A 6,311-nucleotide genomic window follows, 5' to 3' on the forward strand; every position below is an offset into this window, starting at 1 on the left:
GAGACTATACTGAGCCAGTCTCCCTGTTGACCTGCTGTTCAGGTTGATCACAGATGGAGAGACTATACTGACCCAGTCTCCCTGCTGTTCAGGTTGATCACAGATGGAGAGACTATACTGAGCCAGTCTCCCTGCTGTTCAGGTTGATCACAGATGGAGAGACTATACTGACCCAGTCTCCCTGTTGACCTGCTGTTCAGGTTGATCACAGATGGAGAGACTATACTGACCCAGTCTCCCTGCTGTTCAGGTTGATCACAGATGGAGAGACTATACTGACCCAGTCTCCCTGTTGACCTGCTGTTCAGGTTGATCACAGATGGAGAGACTATACTGACCCAGTCTCCCTGTTGACCTGCTGTTCAGGTTGATCACAGATGGAGAGACTATACTGAACAAAAACATAAAACGCAACAATTTCAATTTTTTTTACTGAGTTACAGTTCATACAAGGAAATCAATCAATTGAAAAAAAACAATTTCACATTATAGATACCGGTAAAAAAATAGGTATGGGGTGTGGAACAGAACCAGTCAGTATCTGGTGTGACCAACATATACCTCGACATCTCCTCATAGAGTTGATCAGTGGAATGTGACCTGTGGAATGTTGTCCCACTCCTCTTCAATGGCTGTGTGAAGGTGATGGATATTTAAAAATATATATATTTTACCTTTATTTAACTAGACAAGTCAGTTAACCTAGGAAGAGTGGGTTAACTGCCTTGTTCAGGGGCAGAACGACAGATTTTTACCTTGTCAGTTCGGGGATTCGATCTTGCAACCTTTCGGTTACAAGTCCAACGCTCTAACCACTAGGCTACCTGCTACCTGCAGGTATTGAGGGGAACTGGAACACGCTGCCGTACACCTCAATCCAGCGCATCACAAACATGCTCAATGGATGACATGTCTGGTGAGTACGCAGGTCATGGAAGAACTGGGACATTTTCAGCTTTCAGGAATTGTGTCCAGATCCTTGCAACATGGGGGTGTTCATGCAGCATTATCATGCTGAAATATGAGGTGGTGGATGTGGATGAATGGTACAACAATGGGCCTCAGGATCTCGTCACGGTATCTCTGGGCATACAAATTGCCATAGATAAAATGCTATTTTGTTTGTTGTCCGTAGCCTATACTCGCCCATACCATAACCCCACCGTCACCATGGGGCACTCCGATCACAACCTTGACGTCAGCAAACCACTCGCCCACATGACGCCATACACGTTGTCTGCGGTTGTGAGGCCGGTTGGACGTACTGCCAAATTCTCTAAAATGACAGTGGAGTCGGCTTATGGTAGAGAAATGAACATTCAATTCTCTGGCAACAGCTCTGGTGGACATTCCTGCAGTCGGCATGCCAATTGCACATTCCCTCAAAACTTTAGACATCTGTGGCATTGTGTTGTGTGACAAAACTGCACATTTTAGAGTGGCCTTTTATTTTCTACCGGCACAAGGTCCACCTGTGTAATGATCATGCTCTTCAATCAGTTTCTTAATATGCCACACCTGTCAGGTGGTTGAATTATGTTAGCAGAGGAGAAATGCTCGCAAACAAGGATGTAAACAAACAGCTTTTTGTGCGTATGGAACATTTCATTTCAGCTCATGAAACATGGGACCAACAGTTTATATGTTGTGTTTTTATATTTTTGTTCAATGTAGTTCACCGAGAGGATACGCAGAGAAATGGGCAGACCGGATGACTGACGCATCTGAAAACAGTAAACAGTCAAGTTCCAGAAACACGGCCTACTACAACAAGCAGACAAGTGGTGTAGTTCTTCCGTCTGTGAAAGAGGTGGTCTGGGTAAACGGATCATACTGGGAGAGAGGAACATCTACATAGTCAGAGAACAAAGCTGTTGACAACCTGATCTCGCTCTCCCCGTCAGTTAATAAAATCAGCCCAGAGACCAGCGAAGGTAGATCGAGGACGCTCCATCGGAACCCCGTCTCTCCTCGTAAACGACGTACCTCCACGTTGCTGTGGCAACCTAGAGAACGAACGCTCCATCGGAACCCCGTCTCTCCTCGTAAACGACGTACCTCCACGTTGCTGTGGCAACCTAGAGAACGAACGCTCCATCGGAACCCCGTCTCTCCTCGTAAACGACGTACCTCCACGTTGCTGTGGCAACGAAGCAACCTAGAGAACGAAACATTGTCCTCCCTCATTAACTGCACTGACTGCCACTGCACCACACTACCAAGTCGCACCTCACCCCACCTACATACCTTCCACAATCTTGTGTGTACTAGCGTTGAAGATTGTTAAAAAGGTTGTTACAGGAGCTTCTGAGATGGGACGATGTTTAATGATGTTAGGAGACGTTTTCTTTTTGTTGGGGAGCGTGTGACGCAAACAAAATGTATGGTCAAAGTTTTGTGTTAAAGTAAAAACTAAATGATTTAAGAGCACCTGTGCACCTCATTTTTCTAACCTGTACATCGTTATTCTCCTAGGTTCAAAACTACGTGACTGTAGTCTGGTACCTTATTGTCCAAAGCAACCCATTCATAACACAACCACCTGCTGCAGCCAGTCAATGTTCCAAAACTGTTCACCTGTTTCTACACTGAACAAAAATATTTTAAAAACGCAACATGCAACAATTTCAAGGATTTTACTGAGTGTACAGTTCCATAAGCAAATCAGTAAATGTAAATGAATTCATTAGGCCCTAATCTATGGATTTCACATGACTGGGAATACAGATAAGCATCTGTTGATCACACATCATATTTTTCTTAATGGGCTTGGATCAGAAAACCAGTCAGGATCTGGTACGCATCATGCAGCGTGACAGCGTCTCCTTCACACAGAGTTGATCAGGCTGTTGATTGTTGTCCCACTCCTCTTCAATGGCTGTGCGAAGTTGCTGGAAATTGGCGGGAACTGGAACATGCTGCCGAACAAGGGTGACCAACGGGTGACCCTACTAGCTGTCAAATCCTTGCTTCCTCCGTCTGTGTCTCCTCCAATGCGCTTTGAGAGGGAGGTGAGGAATGTGAAACGGAGAAATCAGGACGGAGGAATCATGAATTAAGGCTAGTAATGTTTGCAGATCCAGCCTTAAAAAGTACCACAAAGATTTGGGAAATCTCACCCCTGAACGTTTTACCTCTAAATCTCACCCCTGAAGAGGTGGTGGTGAAAAATGGTGTTGGGTGAAGTTGCTCCATAGATGCTGATCTTAGGTCAGTTTGACATTTTACCCACTAATGGTTAGGGGAAGGACTGGGGGAGGGAAAGCTGATCCTAGATCTGTACTTAGGGGAAACTTCACACCGGAGCATTGAGATTAAATGGCTCGTGGCGTTCCATGTTTTACACACATTTTGTTTTTTATTTTCCAAACAGATAATGCAGTTTGCAGTTTTCCCAAACAAAAACTGATATTTATGCAAAGAAAATTGTAAAAAATAATAAAAAATAATAACCGAACATGCTTTTAAAAAGTATATTTGTAAATGTTTCCTCCATGGTATCATCGTTATGAAATATTTTTGTGGAGAATACACAATTTGGGTCCCTACACCCCCCCCCCCACCACACACACACACACACACACACACACACACACACACACACACACACACACACACACACACACACACACACACACACACACACACACACACACACACACACACACACACACACACACACACACACACACACACACACACACACACACAGTGTTCATGAAGCTTGAAGGTGATGAATAGAGCTGGTTGGTTTATGTACACAGACAGATTACTTGCATACAGTTGAGGTGTGTTGGGGTCAGTTGGAGTGATACATTCCTGGTTGAGATGAATGAACAAAGGTGTTGGAAGTGAACTAGACTTTAGCTGAGATAATCACGTTAGTGTGAAACAGGGTTGGGCTCAATTTCATTCTTACTCATTTACTTCTTAGTTTTCAATGAGTGTTTTTGGAAAAACTACTGGATTCTTAAAGATGTCACAGCACACAGGAGAGGTCCTCCTCAGAGAGAGAAGGTATAGAGATTATTCCACGGCCTGAAGAGGAATGGACCCCAACCCTGCTGTAAATGATAACCATGTCTAGGCCAACAGAATGAGAGCCAACCAGACCAGAGAGATGGGTAATAATGAGATGAAGTCTGTCTAACAGAATGTCGTTAGGTCATAGATGTTTCCATGGCTACCAGATCAGTCAGGTGACAGCCACATTATTAAAGTTAACGTCCCAAAGGGCAATCTTTTCCCTATATAGTGGACTACTGTAGACCAGAGCCCTATATAGTGCACTACTGTAGACCAGAGCCCTATTCCCTATATAGTGCACTACTTTAGACCAGAGCCCTATTCCCTATATAGTGCACTACTTTTGACCAGAGCCCTATTCCCTATATAGTGCACAACTTTTGACCCAGAGCCCTATTCCCTATATAGTGCACTACTTTTGACCAGAGCCCTATTCCCTATATAGTGCACTACTGTAGACCAGAGCCCTATATAGTGCACTACTTTTGACCAGAGCCCTATTCCCTATATAGTGCACTACTTTAGACCAGAGCCCTATTCCCTATATAGTGCACTACTTTTGACCAGAGCCCTATTCCCTATATAGTGCACTACTTTAGACCCAGAGCCCTATTCCCTATATAGTGCACTACTTTTGACCCAGAGCCCTGTGTAGTGCACTACTATAGACCCAGAGCCCTGTGTAGTGCACTACTTTTGACCCAGAGCCCTGTGTAGTGCACTACTTTTGACCCAGAGCCCTGTGTAGTGCACTACTTTTGACCCAGAGCCCTGTGTAGTGCACTACTTTTGACCCAGAGCCCTGTGTAGTGCACTACTTTTGACCCAGAGCCCTGTGTAGTGCACTTAATAGGGACCAGGCTGCCATTTGAGACACACCCAACGTCAACAGATACAACAGAGAAACAGGGTTTAAAGAAAACAAGCTTCTTGATATTCCAAACCATTGTGTCAGTTGACAAATAAAATAGCAGAAGCCCTCGGTACGTACACAGTGGTAATAGATCTAAGGCCTCCCACCCCGTCCCATCGCCAACCCAGCTCCCCGTAACCCCAGATACAAAAAGACATTCCAAGGTCCCAAAGCAGCCAGTTATCCAGAGCAGGTAGAAGGTAGACAGCCCTGGAACTAGCAGGTAAACAGCCCTGGAACTAGCAGGTAGACAACCCTGGAACTAGCAGGTAAACAGCCCTGGAACTAGCAGGTAGACAACCCTGGAACTAGCAGGTAGACAGCCCTGGTACTAGCAGGTAGACAGCCCTGGTACTAGCAGGTAGACAGCCCTGGAACTAGCAGGTAGACAGCCCTGGAACTAGCAGGTATACAGCCCTGGAACTAGCAGGTATACAGCCCTGGAACTAGCAGGTAGACAGCCCTGGTACTAGCAGGTAGACAGCCCTGGTACTAGCAGGTAGACAGCCCTGGTACTAGCAGGTAGACAGCCCTGGTACTAGCAGGTAGACAGCCCTGGTACTAGCAGGTAGACAGCCCTGGTACTAGCAGGTAGACAGCCCTGGAACTAGCAGGTAGACAGCCCTGGTACTAGCAGGTAGACAGCCCTGGTACTAGCAGGTAGACAGCCCTGGAACTAGCAGGTAGACAGCCCTGGAACTAGCAGGTAGACAGCCCTGGAACTAGCAGGTAGACAGCCCTGGAACTAGCAGGTAGACAGCCCTGGAACTAGCAGGTAGACAGCCCTGGAACTAGCAGGTAGACAGCCCTGGTACTAGCAGGTAGACAGCCCTGGAACTAGCAGGTAAACAGCCCTGGAACTAGCAGGTAGACAGCCCTGGAACTAGCAGGTAGACAGCCCTGGAACTAGCAGGTAGACAGCCCTGGAACTAGCAGGTAGACAGCCCTGGAACTAGCAGGTAGACAGCCCTGGAACTAGCAGGTAGACAGCCCTGGAACTAGCAGGTAGACAGCCCTGGTACTAGCAGGTAGACAGCCCTGGAACTAGCAGGTAAACAGCCCTGGAACTAGCAGGTAGACAGCCCTGGAACTAGCAGGTAGACAGCCCTGGAACTAGCAGGTAGACAGCCCTGGAACTAGCAGGTAGACAACCCTGGAACTAGCAGGTAGACAGCCCTGGAACTAGCAGGTAGACAGCCCTGGAACTAGCAGGTAGATAGCCCTGGAACTAGCAGGTAGACAGCCCTGGAACTAGCAGGTAGACAGCCCTGGAACTAGCAGGTAGACAGCCCTGGAACTAGCAGGTAGACAGCCCTGGAACTAGCAGGAACTACCTCAGTAAAATGACCCTACAACAAGGGCTATGTGACAG

Source organism: Salvelinus alpinus, chromosome 30 (genome assembly GCF_045679555.1).
Source record: "Salvelinus alpinus chromosome 30, SLU_Salpinus.1, whole genome shotgun sequence".
NCBI classification, from domain to species: domain Eukaryota; kingdom Metazoa; phylum Chordata; class Actinopteri; order Salmoniformes; family Salmonidae; genus Salvelinus; species Salvelinus alpinus.